This window comes from Podarcis raffonei, chromosome 3 (assembly GCF_027172205.1).
Source record: "Podarcis raffonei isolate rPodRaf1 chromosome 3, rPodRaf1.pri, whole genome shotgun sequence".
Taxonomy (NCBI): Eukaryota; Metazoa; Chordata; class Lepidosauria; order Squamata; family Lacertidae; genus Podarcis; species Podarcis raffonei.
The window spans coordinates 33,207,777-33,222,466 of NC_070604.1; positions in this window are offsets into that span (position 1 = coordinate 33,207,777).

The window sequence follows — 14,690 nt, forward strand, 5'->3', positions numbered from 1 at the left end:
ATATTTTTTTTCATTTTCCTCCTCTAAAAACTATGTGTGTGTTATGATCGGGTGCGTGTTATAGAGCGAAAAATATGGTAGTTACCTCTGGCTAAACAGAAAATGCAAAAATAATTCTGGGTAGGGTTGCAAAGATCAGCAACAGACAGTTTTCCCTCTTCACTCATCCATGGTTAAGATTTTTTTTTTAATGTACCCTCAAGCAGAAACCTATAGCAGAATAACTCTACCTGCAGATGGTTAAAATTGGTTCTCTCACACACATATTGTCTCTTCTTTGCTCACACAAAATATGTACAAACAAATGAAGGGGGAAAGTTCACAGGCTTAGTTGAAGCTTCTTAGTTCCTGGATTATACTGCTTCAAACTGCATGTGGAAGAATTGCATGACTAAATGTTTCTCCAAATGGGGAGAGGGAAGAGGAGGCAGTGAGGCAAACAGTTGGTGGAACCAGATCCAATGGCAGGCAGAGCCAACTAATGCTAGTTCCCCCCAACATCCTCCTCCTCACTGACAGCCAGTGCCACCCCCTGGTAAAGGTAAAGGGATCCCTGACCATTAGGTCCAGTTGTGACCGACTCTGGGGTTGCGGCGCTCATCTCGCTTTATTGGCCGAGGGAGCCAGCGTACAGCTTCCGGGTCATGTGGCCAGCATGACTAAGCCGCTTCTGGGGAACCAGAGCAGCGCACGGAAACACCGTTTACCTTCCCGCCAGAGCAGTACCTATTTATCTACTTGCACTTGATGTGCTTTCAAGCTGCTAGGTGGGCAGGATCAGGGACCGAGCAATGGGAGCTCACCCCGTCGTGGGGATTCAAACCGCCAACCTTCTGATCGGCAAGTCCTAGGCTCTGTTGTTTAACCCACAGCGCCACCCCCTGGACTCAGTGCAAATAAGAAGGCGAGCAGGTGGGAATGACTGGTACGAGAGTGAGTTTGGTGGAGGCAGTGCCCCTTTTGCCTTAAAGGACCAGTCTCCACTACCTTGCTTCTTTGCTTCATATGCCATATATTGTTTTGGTGCATGGACAATTTGGGCAAAACTCGTGACTGACGTTGGGGGTGGGGGCTGACATCGTGCACTCAGTGTGCGTGAGCGTGACATCACAGACATTGAGCTTTGTGTGTGTGTGTGGCAATTGTCGCATCAGGAGAGGCCTACTCAGACTCCTCCTGAGACGACATTTGCCCACCAGACCACGCTAGTCTGAGTGACGTCTCCTGATGCTTCCTGCCACCAAGCTGTGCCACATTGGGCAGCATCCCACCAGGCTACACAGTGTTTCCCGATGCCACACAGCCTGGGGCAACATCCTGCCAGGCCTCCTCTGCCCCCTCAAGATTGGGAGGGGGTGCTGAGTCCCATCCCAGTGGACACTGAGGGGGGCTGTAGAGGCCTCATCCCAAAGTAGAGATGGCTCTCCTGTCTCATCATCTGTCTCAGCAGTGGAAATTTCTTAGGAATGTGGTGTCTGGTGGTGACCCCAATTCTTTTGCTGATATTGTCTTGCCAAATTCTTCCAGTACACTGCTATATGCAAGTAATAAAGAAAATCACCAGCCGCCTTCATTTCCTGAGTGAAGTGTTGCAGACAGGAGAGGCAAGGTATTGTGTTTACCGTTTTGCCCAGCTCTCTGATTGCTTGGCTTGGGCCACACATCCATTACGCAAAAGTCATGAACACAAAGCGTCAGTGTGCTTTTATCTCCCTAGACTAGCTTGCTATCTTTGACTGTGTTGATTTAATCTCCGATTTAATCATCACCACATAGTGACATTTCTCCAACTAAAAAGCAAATGAACACATTATCAGAGAAAGGAAGGCAAAAAGCCACCACATTCCCCTGATGAAGAGGGTGCTTAACGGTAATAAATGAACCCAAGGACAAAAGTAAAGGACAATGGTGAGAAAAGCCGTTATGCTCCCTCTGGCCCACTCAATAAAACACAAGAGAGTGGGTTACACATTGCGCAAGGAAAGGAGCTGGGGGTATTATGAAACAGTAGCAGTCACTGGATCTCAAAATTAACTTGGGTTGCAATCCTAGACTTCTGTGTAGACTTGGCTAGGATTGTGCTGAAAATCCCCAAGCTGTTTCCCAGAACACCATAGCCTCTCTACTACATTTTGAGGAGGCATGTTTCCCCTCTGTTTTTTGGGCAGTGTGCTCTCTCTCACGCACACGTAGGAACTCCTTCTACTGAGTCAGAAGGAGAGCATCTATCTTTTGCCTCGAGACCATGTTCCTGATTGAAATATCCCCTACAAAGTGCAATTTACCCGTGGTACCTGCCACCTCATGAGAAGAGAAGACTCCCTGGAAAAGACCCTGATGTTGGGAAAGATTAAAGGCACAAGGAGAAGGGGACAACAGAGGACGAGATGGTTGGACAGTGTTCTCGAAGCTACCAGCATGAGTCTGACCAAACTGCGGGAGGCAGTGGAAGACAGGAGTGCCTGGCGTGCTCTGGTCCATGGGGTCACGAAGAGTCAGACACGACTAACCGACTAAACAACAACAACAACACCTGCATGATTCCCCTTATGTATCAACTGCAGCTTCAAGAAGGAATGGTGCTAATTCTCTGAAGGAAAATGGTGTGTGGGGAACACACAAACATCCCCCCCACCACATTGTAGCTGCTATTAAACTTTTTAAGACATGTGAGATCTGATCACAGATCTCCCAAAACCACATCTGACTTAACAGACCTTGCCAAATAGTTTGGACTAGGTAGAGGTTTTTCTAGAAAACTTTTTCTAGAAATCTTAGAGTGACATGCATTTATTTGCCTTTAAAGTGAGGCAAATAGCTCTTAATTTTGGGGGGATGGGGAATTAGTACAGGATAGTAAATATGACTGATAAATGGCAGCGCCTGCATAGATCAGTTGGTTAGAGGGTGGTGCTGATAGCACCAAGGTTGTAGGTTTGATCCCCGCAAGGGACAGCTGCATATTCCTGCATTGCAGGGGGTTGGACTAGATGATCCTCAGGGTCCCTTCCAACTCTATGATTCTATGATCTATTTAGTTGATGGATTGTACGTATATATATGAGAAAGCATTCCATTTTCTTCAGGTGTTTCATATTTTTATTTTCAGAGTATGTTTCCCATGTCACAAGCTGCTAATATCAATTCCAGACGTTCTCGTCGATAAAACAATTAATCTGTCCTTTAATCCAGGATTCGTTGGCTAAATGTGCACTTTGGGGAGCGGGGGATGGGTTGTTGTTGTTTCCTTTTAATTTCATCAGCGAATGCTGCTACCGATGGATGTTCAAAAGGAGACAACAGGCGGTGGAGAAATTGTGGCAGGAGGAGAACCAAAGTCGCCTTTTCCTTCTGCTCCATCTATAGAATCCTTGCACAAATGTTTCTGAACTCTGTGGAGAACAAAGAGAGAGAGCAACATTAAAGATGACTAAAATGTGAGTCGCAAGGAGTATTTGTTCTGTGTAAGTGAGAAGGGGGGGGCGTATATATATCCCCATCCTTCTCAGCTGCAGGGTTCCAAAATATTGTTGTCAGTCACAAAGACCTAAGAGCTTTCAAAAGGATGGTAGATTGGATAACCCAATGCTGCCCCCAGCAGCTTCTAACATAATGATATTGCAGTGGGAAATGGAAAGCACACATTCCTCATGCCCTTCCTATCGCCCTGGATCTCCATCTCACCATAAATAGAATGTTTCTTCAAGGAGGCGAGCAAGACCACCCTCAAAGCAGGATCACTCTTAAAGTAGCAATTGTAATGTGATGTACTGGATGCGGTCCGATTGATTAAATTGTGTTCTATTGCTTACATTTTATTATATGTGAGACAAGAGGATATTTGCATTAGTATATAGAACAGAACAGAAAGATATGTTTTTAAATAATAAATTCATTTAAAAAATTGTACTTTCCTTTTAAAGGGAGGCCAGCATTAGTCATGAGACACAGGACCACAATATTTGTCCCATCATGTTGTGTGCTGATGCCAGGTCTTCCCTGGACTATTCTATGGAGAAGAGTGTGGTCCCTGTGAATAGAAACTGGCCATGCCTGATTTAAACAGGTTTTGCTCTTGCTCTCCTACAGCTCCCTATGTCTGAAATGTTTTCCCAGAAAACACATGGGAAAGTTCTTCCATTTTTAACTTGGTTTTCTTTTTCCAGAATCCATATCTACATTCTGGCTTTCCCCTACCTCCCCTAATGTCAACACTCAGGCACAATTCACACAGCTGCAAATAGCAGGAAGGCAGCCCCCAGAAGTGCAACAGCGTGTATTGGAATCCACTACAATATCTAACAAACAGAGATACCAATCTCGACTAGCAAATTGCTGCTAATTTGAGATGTGATACATATCTCTTAGCTTGTAGGCAAAAGTCCCATCCTGCCCAGACTCCCAGCTGACATCTTTCAGGAGCCACCAAGAAAGAAAAAGGAATCTCAGAACAATATTCTATGGGGGAATGGTTGGTTTTTTCCCCTGGTCCCTGGAGGTCAATACTGATTTAAGTTTTAAAATAATCATACAGGGCTCTGGTTATGAACTTCTGGGTCTGGAGGGTGTATGCATAAGGTGAAGGAGAGACTGTGCATTCAACAAAATTATAGCTTTAGGTTTCACATAAGGATTAGTCATTAAGCAAATGAGTCAGAAAATGCAAAGTAAAGCATTGTTTAATCCTTTCTTCCCTCTGCCTACTGACTGAATTGAGAACCAGCTGGGACTGAGAGCAAGAATTGGGCAGAGAAGTCTATGGAAAACAGCATACAAAGATTTATGCTATACATAAAATCCCACTGCTAGTGAAAAGTATCTCTTGAAACCTCTCTTTTTGTCCTGACAAGCTGGGGGGGGGGAGAATAAAATTCCTACCCATTCAAGGGACTGATGGGACTGAACAACAAGGAATGTCACATTCCAGACTACCATCTTATTTATTTATCTTAATTGCAGAAAGAGAGAGATGAATACAAAGGGGGAAAATATATATATTATCCACTTTACCATAAACGTGTAAAAGGAGATGCTAGCATTCTAACACACACCTTCTCATAAAGTGGGGAGCTTTTCCATTTGTGTATATTTAGAATTGATGCTTTTGAATTACGATGCTGGAGGAGACTCTTGAGAGTCCCATGGACTGCAAGAAGATCAAACCTATCCATTCTTAACCTATCCATTTCTAAGAGTCTTCACTATAGTTAACCTAGTTGAGGGATTTTTGCAACCTCTGGAGGGCGAAAAGTTTCCCACATGTCGGACATGACTAAAAGACTGAACTAAAACAACAAAAACAAATGTTAAAGTGTGCAATTGTATTATTGAAGGGTGGGCTTTTCATGTATCCTTTCAACAGCAAAATAAGTCCTGCAACCAAATACTAGATATGCATTGAGGACTAGTGGGATGGAGATTATGTCTGAATTAGCTGCTCAGACCACTCCAAAGTTTTGAATGTGATTTTCTCTCCTCTTCTTCCCCACCCCACCCCAGTACCGGCTATGCATTCATACTTGTCACAGCACTGAAGTGCAATGATGGCTGGTGGCCATTGGGACTGGTAAGGGAGAAGCTAGAGAAAGCAACAGTAGGTGAAGTCACATCCAATGACAGACAGAGCCACTCCCTGATGCAGAGGCGAAGTGTGGGGGTGGGCCAGGGGGACCATAGTCCCAGGTTGTCCCAAGGAAGACTTCAGACAGCTCACTTGGCTGACTGCTGAGTGAAAGCAGACATGCAGAGAGCTTCTTCTCAGCTCTATTATTAGTAGTAAACAGAGATACACGGAGACCATAGAAGCTTGAGCTGTTGCCCAGAGTGCCCACTCCACTCCCCTGCACCTAACTTTCTAGCTCTCAGGCCCCTCCTGCTGTTGATGGTGGCTGCTAAGGGAATCCTTCTGTCACTGTTTGGCTTTCTGCTCTGTGACATGGATGAAACTTCTGGTCCTGGGGAAAGGACTATCAGACTCTCGAGAGACATCATGTCAACTGGCTGCTGGACTGTTTCTAACACATCTGATTCTCTTCAGGGCTAGTGAAACCTGCTAGCTCATGCCTGTTCTTCACTATCCATTATTCCCCAGCTCCTTTCTTCTTCTGGGGTGTGTCCTGTCTCCCACCACCATGAACCTGGGTCGATACTCCCTTCATTCACCCCCTGATTGGAAGTTTCTCAGGGTGGCAGTCACCACCACTCCCCCTCATCTGCCCAGTCCCTGACACGGGTGCATGATTTTGAGGGGGTGCCACAAATGGATCCCCGCCCTGCCTGCCGCCAGGGGTCTCTGGGCCCTGGAGCCCAGCCTGGCCTTGCCCCCCCCCCAGCTCCCTCAGTGAATCCCCACCCGGCCAGCTTTGGGGGGATACGTTGGCTGGCCTGGCTCCCCCCTGCATGGGCAGGGGGTACAACCTGGCCCTGTGAACCTTCAATGCCCCATGCCCACCTGCTGGTGAGGGTTGGGCTGGTGTGGCAGGTATTGTTTACCCTCTGCACCCAGCCCCTGGTCCTGCCTGGTGCGCATGCCCATGCCCATGTGCTCACTCCATGGATGCCAGAGAAGGACACAATGGCACTGCCCTGATGTATTGTAAGGAAGAAAGCAGGCAGTTGGAGGCAGGCTGGAGTTGTTGGGGTAGTGCCTACTTTGCCCCAATGCACCAGCCTCCATTGCTGGAGTGTACATCACTGGCAAATGCAATCTACCCTGGCAAGCTCCCCCAAAAATATAAATCCCTAGCTTTCCCCCTGTTATCACCAGTAGCAAGACTTTCTTCATGCAACTCTAGCCTTTCCTCCCCCTCATCCCACTGGATGGTAATGTTGCTTTGCATAGCCAACACTGGTATAGTGGACTGCTAACCTCATTTTCCCATCAGCCCCAGGCCTTTTAAACTCCCCTCCAACAACAACAACACCACACACATACACACACACACACACACACACAACCACCACATTTTGCTACCAGTCCGAAGTACTGAAAGTGGAAGTTAGAAGACTGGGAGATGTGGAAGTATAAAGGTCTGAGCCGGAAAAGACAGCTGTGGCTTTGGAAGGTGTAATGAGGTAAGTGACCTTACCGCGGTTAATATGGGAATGAAATTTCCCATGTTTCTGCCTTCTTTCATGGTGATACATTATGCATGGCCTCTTTAAAAGAGGCAATTTACCAGCCTTCCCTCTGCTGATTCTGCAGGGATAGCTGCATCATTATTAATTTTAAGGGCAAATTTGGTCCACCTATTGGAAAAGCTTTAAAATCTGCTCCTAGATTTGTGGCATTTAACTGTGCAAATATTAGGGTTGCTACAGTTATTTGCAATGCTTTTTTAAAAAGAAAAAGAAGAAGAAGAAAACGCCAGTATTTATCATGAAGTTGTTATACTTTTAAAATTTTGGGGGTACAGCATAACCTTGAGCACCCCAAGGGGGAACACTGGTTATTTGTTATAATTGCACCCAGGAAGGAGATGGGCACAAGTCACTTGGGATTCCCAGACATGGGACTATATAGGATTTCCTATATAGCCAAAGATGCTGGCTAGGTCCGGATTTGCTTCTTTTCAAACATGGCAAAACAACAGGTGCCTTCAAACCATTCTCTGGACCCTCAGATTACAGGTCCATTTTAAAAAATGTCAGGGCACAATCCATCGCAGGAGTCTTCCCCCAATGTTGTCCCATCTGGCTGTCCACACATATATGCATTCACCACTACAGGGGCAAGGAAGTCTGAGCACATTTCTGCCTTGTGCATTTGATTGGTCATTGCTTTGCTCTTCAGGATCCCAGCTTGCAGCCTAATCAAGACCTGAACTCAAGTTACTCGTGAGCAAGGACCAGGGTAAACAAACAGCAAATGCTGGAATAGTGGTCTGGAAGGAAACATGCAACTCCCATACATAATAATAGAGTGCTCTGCCCTGAGACCTCTGGGTATAGGACAGTATATACGGTAAATAATAACAGTAACAACAACAACAACAACAATAATAATAATAGGTTAGGGTTCACGGATCCAGCTGGAAAGTGGGTAAATGTCTGTTTATATCTGCCATGACCGCAGCCAGGATGATTTATGCTCAGCAAGGGAAAGAAGATTCTGTACCAACCAAGGAGGAGTGGCAGACTAAATTAATGGATTATGCTGAAATGGCAAAACTTACGGAAGCAATCAGGAACCAAGGGGGGCGGGGCGGGGAACCCTTATAAAAGACTGGGGAAGATTTGTGGATTATCTGAAATGTTATTGTATATATTGCAATCCACTAGCAGGATTAACTTAAACCAAACCGTTAAAAATAATGTTAAAAGATAACTAGTGAGTCATTATTAATTGGAGTAATGAAGGAAATGCAGGGTTATAAAATTTTAAAATGTAAGGTGAAATCAAAATACATACATTTGTGGGAAAATTGTATTTGTGTCAAAATATTTCTAGAAAAAATGTATGTGTGTATATATATATATATATATATATATATATATATATATATATATATGAATAAAAGCAGGGAAATGTCAGCTGATCTCTGCACAAGAATGAATCATGCTAGAGGTAGTTTGAGAGTAGTGTGACCGGTGCAGTCACACTAGGCGTCACACTGGAGGGGGTGCCAAAGCAACAAAACAACAAAAACGAGAGGAGGAGATGAAATTCAGATGCAGTGACATTGACCCCTGAGCAGGAAGTTTCATGTCCCTGATCTATTGAAACAAACTATAGATAGTGTCACAGCTGTGATCATACTAGTGACTAGTTTTTTTCCTAGAAGCAACTTTCCAATGCTTTAGACTGCATTGGCTGATCAAGTCTGTCTTTGTGGCATATGAGATCAGGTAAGTAGCTTTCCGACTTATGTTAAATCTTACAATATTTTTTTAGCCTTAGAGGCAGAGCAGGATGAGAAGATTATTGCCAGATTCTGTTGGCAAGCAAAGTCACTGCGCCTGCTTTTAACTAACGAGCCTGTCTGTGATAGGCCCTTTAATTTCAGCTCTGCAGTAGATAAACTGCAGTGAGCGATGAGCATTTCAGTCTTAACAACCCAAAAGTTATATAAGAAGTCAGGGATGTTTAATTGATCTGATAGGCATAAGAATGGAGGTTTGCTTGGATCGAAAAGCTGGAAGCAGTACACCGTAAAACTTTTCTCTGCTGCTGTGCGAACAGGTGCTTTCTTCCATCCCAAAACACTGCTGGCATGGAGGGCAAGAGATGGAGAAAGTACAGTGGTACCTCGGGTTACATACGCTTCAGGTTACATACGCTTCAGGTTACAGACTCCGCTAACCCAGAAATAGTTAAGGTTAAGAACATTGCTTCAGGAGAACAGAAATTGTGCCCCGGCGGCACGGCAGCAGCAGGAGGCCCCATTAGCTAAAGTGGTGCTTCAGGTTAAGAACAGTTTCAGGTTAAGAACAGACCTCCAGAACGAATTAAGTACTTAACCCGAGGTACCTCTGTACTAGTTTCTTACCTCCAACTCAAATATCGTCTCCCAGTAGCTGAGCATGTGTGCAATCTGCTAGTGCTTTTTGGTCCTTCCTGGTAAAGAAGGATCATATCCTATTCTCTTTCACCAAACTGAAGTTCCAGGACCATGTTTCAAAGTACTGTAGGTTTTGGTAGGCTGTGGGTTTAGGTAGACCTTCTTCCTGTGATGCATTTTTTGGCTGGGTGATTGTAGTTTGTTAAGGGTGATGCACAGTGACATAGCATGGGTTGCCAGTGCCCAGGGTCATGTGGAGGGAGGGAAACAGATACAGTACACATGCACATTCAACTGCCTAATGGTGTCTCTACAGCAGAACACAGCTGTAGAGATAAGATAAGAAAAGAAGAGTTGTTCTGTTGTCTGATAGGTCACCTCCTAGTTTGCATGGAGAAGCCATTTTCAACAGAGCCCAGTGAAGGAAGTGTGCGGCTGTATTGAGGCAGAACCAGGTGTTGACATTTTGTGCCTCCTAACAATTTTGCACCTGGGGAAACCACACCTGTGACACTCCCCCCCCCCACTACACCATTGGTGAAGGGGAAACTGCCGTGAGGGGTAAACTGCAACTCCCAGGATTATTTTGGGGAAGGCATGTGCTTTCAATGTATGCAGTGCACACAGCCCCAGGCATAAATGGGAGATGTCAGCAGGCTTGGGAGAATCACAAGGTACAAAATTATTAGGGGGAGGGGAACATAGAGGATGAAAAAAAATGAAACTCCAAACAGCCCAATGAAACCAGAATACAGCCCCAAACCAGAAAACAGAGTGAAATGGAGCAGCTGAACAGAGAGGACCCCGCTGTCACATTTTGTTGCATTTTGTCCTCCTTGTGAAAAGGTTTTACAGATTTCAGAGTTCCTCTCCTCATTTCAAACCCATTAACATCTGCTGCTGGCACCACACACATTCTTATTTCATCGAGAACTGACAAGCCGGTTCATCCAGGAGCTTGTTGGATGGATTCATGCAGAGAGAGAGAGAGAGAGAGAAACCCTGGGCCATGCCAAGTGGAAGCCCTATGTGGTAAACATTTTATGAAAATAAGAGGGAAGAGGTGCTAGCATATTATAGTTAACAGCAACAGATCTCAGGAGCTGCTGAATCTGAAGAGAATGAGCACAGAAGAGCCCGGAACAAAGGGTCATCGTTTAGGATCCAATCCAATTCTTATTAAGAGTCATTTACAGCCTTTTCATTGACTTTAATGGGATTTGGACTGGCTCCTAAATTAGGAAGGTTATTGTGAGGGAGACCCATCAGTGGGATGGAGCAAAGCCAGCCAAGTATCATTAGCTGCAGAAGCTGAGAGTGTCTGAGAGTGTTGGAACAATCATCATGGATGATTAATCAAGGCTATGATCCTAGGCAAATGTACTGTAAATCAGAAGGCAACTGAGCCCCGCAAATTGGCCCACGCTGTTGTAGGATGCACAGCAGATTATGCTATGGGACCTCCTGAAGCGAAGGCTACGGTCTTTATTTATGAATTGGGACTTTTGCTTGGCGAAGTCCACAAGGCATTGCCCCTCCACATAAGTCCTGTGGCAGACCCAGACTTGGTCAGTGGGGAACGATGGGCACAAACAGACTGAAAATAAGTTCATTGATACAGTGGTACCTCGGGTTACATATGCTTCAGGTTACATACGCTTCAGGTTACAGACTCCTCTAACCCAGAAATAGTACCTCGGGTTAAGAACTTTGCTTCAGGATGAGAACAGAAATTGTGCTCCGGCGGCACGGCAGCAGCAGGAGGCCCCATTAGCTAAAGTGGTGCTTCAGGTTAAGAACAGTTTCAGGTTAAGAACGGACCTCCGGAACGAATTAAGTATTTAACCTGAGGTACCACTGTAGTTCTTAGGAAACCAAAAGAAGTGAAGTTCCCTCACTGTGAGAAGTGAAGTTGCAGGGAACCAGACGGAGGGCCTTCTCGGTAGTGGCGCCCGCCCTGTGGAACGTCCACCCGTCGGATGTCAAGGAAATAAACAACTATCTGACTTTTAGAAGACCTCTAAAGGCAGGCCTGTTTAGGGAAGTTTTTAATGTTTGATGTTTTACCATGTTTTTAATATTCTGTTGGGAACCGCCCAGAGTGGCTGGGGAGACCTGGCCAGATTGGCGGGGTATAAATATTATTATTATTATTATTATTATTATTATTATTATTATTATTATTATTACAATAATAAGAAAATTAAGGTTCAAAGGCCTGGGTGAATAAAAATGGCACCTAGAAACAGATAGTAATGACACCAGGCATGGCTCCCTGGGGACAGCATATCACAAACGAGAAGCTATCACTAAGAAGAGAGGGCATGGAAGTAAGTGCCTTTGATAAAGAACTCAGGCCCTAGGTGGGTTCCTGTGAGGAGAGGTGGTCCTTGAGGTACTGGAGTCCTGAGATGCATTCGGCTTTATAGGTTAAAACCTGTACTGGGCCTGGAAACTAATTGGTAGCCAACACAGTCATGGCAGGCTTGGTGCGCCATGTTCAGACCGTCTAGCCCTGGTCAGCAATCTAGCCACTGAATTCTACTGCAACTTCAGCTTCCAAACTATCTTCAAGGGCAGTCCCAAGTGTAACACATTGCAGTAATCTAACCTAGACGTTACCTGAACTTTAACAATGGAAGTTAGGCTATTCCTGCCCAGAATCTTGTAGCCCAGACATAGATGACATAGCAATGAATATGAAGGAATGAACACAAATAAGTGTATCTCTAGGCCAATTAAGCTCACAGAGCAGCTAAACTCTGAAAAAAAGTTGAGCAGATCAACATTTTGGGGGAATCCTTGGCTTATGGGGTAAATGTTGCTTCCTCTGGTTGGTCGTTGTTGCTCATTTACTGTGGGAAGAAACGGACCCTGCCTCTGAACCTTTACTTTTGTTCATGGCTACAATAATTTGCTTTGTGCCTTGGAGCTAATAATACAACATCTCAGTTCTTCAGCTAACACATCTCGTAAATGGGAGACATTAATACTTTCATACCCCAGTGTGCTATATTCATTAATACTGATACGCTGCCTTTGGAGGTAAATTGCTGAACCTTATTATAATCTATCTTTCACAAGCATCATCCATTCTGCAAAATTACAAAAGTGTTGAAGTCTTTTAATTAAAGAGTAAATTCACAAAGTGCACTATCAGCTTTCTAAACTTTCAGACTACAGAGTAACAGTTAACAGCATCTCGCTTCTAGGCAACCATTTACATTTTACCTTTTGTTCTGGGGTGGGGGGAATTATGTTTCTAGTCCCTAAGATTACGAATTTAGGCTGGCTCAATGCATTTCCCTTCCAGTGCACTGTTGTAGCACTTTGGAGCTTAAAAAAAAAAAAGATTCATAGAATGCAGATTTATCATTTATTTAAAGCTCTGTTCTCTGAAAGCTGTGTTATCTGCCTACGGCACCCAAAGCAGCACATTTAAAAGAAGAATAAGAACATTAAAACCATACATAACTACATAATACATAATAAACAACAGCCAGCAGACTTCTTTTTTTAAAAAAAGAAGAGAGGCATAAACTGCTGTGTAGTTTCAAATCACAGCCTGTCAAAAGACATTATTTAGAAGACTAAATATCAGTAATGAAAAATCAGGCAAACTTCAGTACACAATTTCAATCCTGATTTTTTTTGGGGGGGGGGAATAAACCAGTACATTTTATTATTTTGCAATTGTTGTTTGGAAAAAATACAAACGTTTTTCCCCTCTGGATTTGCTCTCGGTCACATACACCTTTTCTATTTCCTGTTTAACCCTTATAGATGTTCCATGTTTGATCTCTGCAGGAAAGAAGAATGTTTGGGAAGCTTCAGTAAAAAGCGTTCAGCTATTACTATTTTTAGTTATTTGAGTACAAGGGGAATGGATGGAAACACAGTATTCTCTGTTTGATAAAAGACACAGCTAGGAAACATGCCCCTAGCCAATAGTTCTGGGTCTCTGAAAGTTGGTAGACAATTGGTACTTTGTCACCATTTTTCTTTGTGTGGTAAAATTGTGTTTGACTTTTCTTTCTTTCTTTCTTTTGTGGGAGTTATGAGTACAGGCAACTCCCCATTTACACAGGGGTTACATTCCGAGGTACCGTGCGTTTAAGTGAAGTCACGTATATTGGGAACGCCATTGAAAAAGCCTGCAAACAACACAATCACTTTCTCCAACCCTACTTGCTGAAACTCCAACTCTCCACAGTCCTCAGAGTTCAGTAAAAGAGCTCTTGGAATTGCACTTGCAAAGGCTCATGGGACTGGCAGACACTTCTTTTGCACCATTTTTTTTGCATTTTCACACCCCTTCTTGTGCCACTTTCGGGTTTGCGGTGATGCGTTTGTGTGTGGTTGCGCAAGCCTTGAGCATGCATAAATGAGAGATTGGCTTACTGGGCAAGTACTAGATTCTTCAAAGGACTATTTCTAATTATACTAACAGTTGGTACTGGAGGAAACCATACATTCTATGTCTATAAATATTTTGCTAACTAAATTGAGAGCCCAAAATATTTATCGGAAATAAGAAGCAGGCCAGGTTTTCCCCCGCCTGCCATTTTCCCTTTTCACCGCAGCCATGGAAACTTCAAGCTCAAGTGGAAAAATAGTATATGAGAGGGGTAAGTCTTTTTAAATCTTTCCCCTCCTGTGGATTTTTTTAGTTAAAACCACTCCTCGCATTCTTCTTTCCTGTGATACTCAGGTTTTCTTGTGTGGAAAACAAAAAAACAGCTGGGGTGAGCTACCCTATATAGAGCATCTTGGTTCTGAGCCCTGGAAGACCTGCTCCCTGCCTTGCTAACCTCTTTTCACCTGGCCTGGGAGGGTGGAGCCCTGACTGACTCCAGCTACAAAAGCTGAAGTGGCTGAACAGAATATTGGGTTAGGATTTTGTTTGGGGGGGGGCATTTTTGGTGGAACAGGAGTTGTTACTGTTGTTGATGTTAATTTTCCCTCAAAGAGTGTGGGCACTGTACTTCACTTTTCACGGGGTTACAATTCTCAGCAACCCTTAACAAACAACAATACAGTGGTACCTCGGGTTACATACGCTTCAGGTTACATACGCTTCAGGTTAAAGACTCCGCTAACCCAGAAATAGTACCTCGGGTTAAGAACTTTGCTTCAGGATGAGAACAGAAATTGTGCTCTGGCGGTACGGTGGCAGCGGGAGGCCCCATT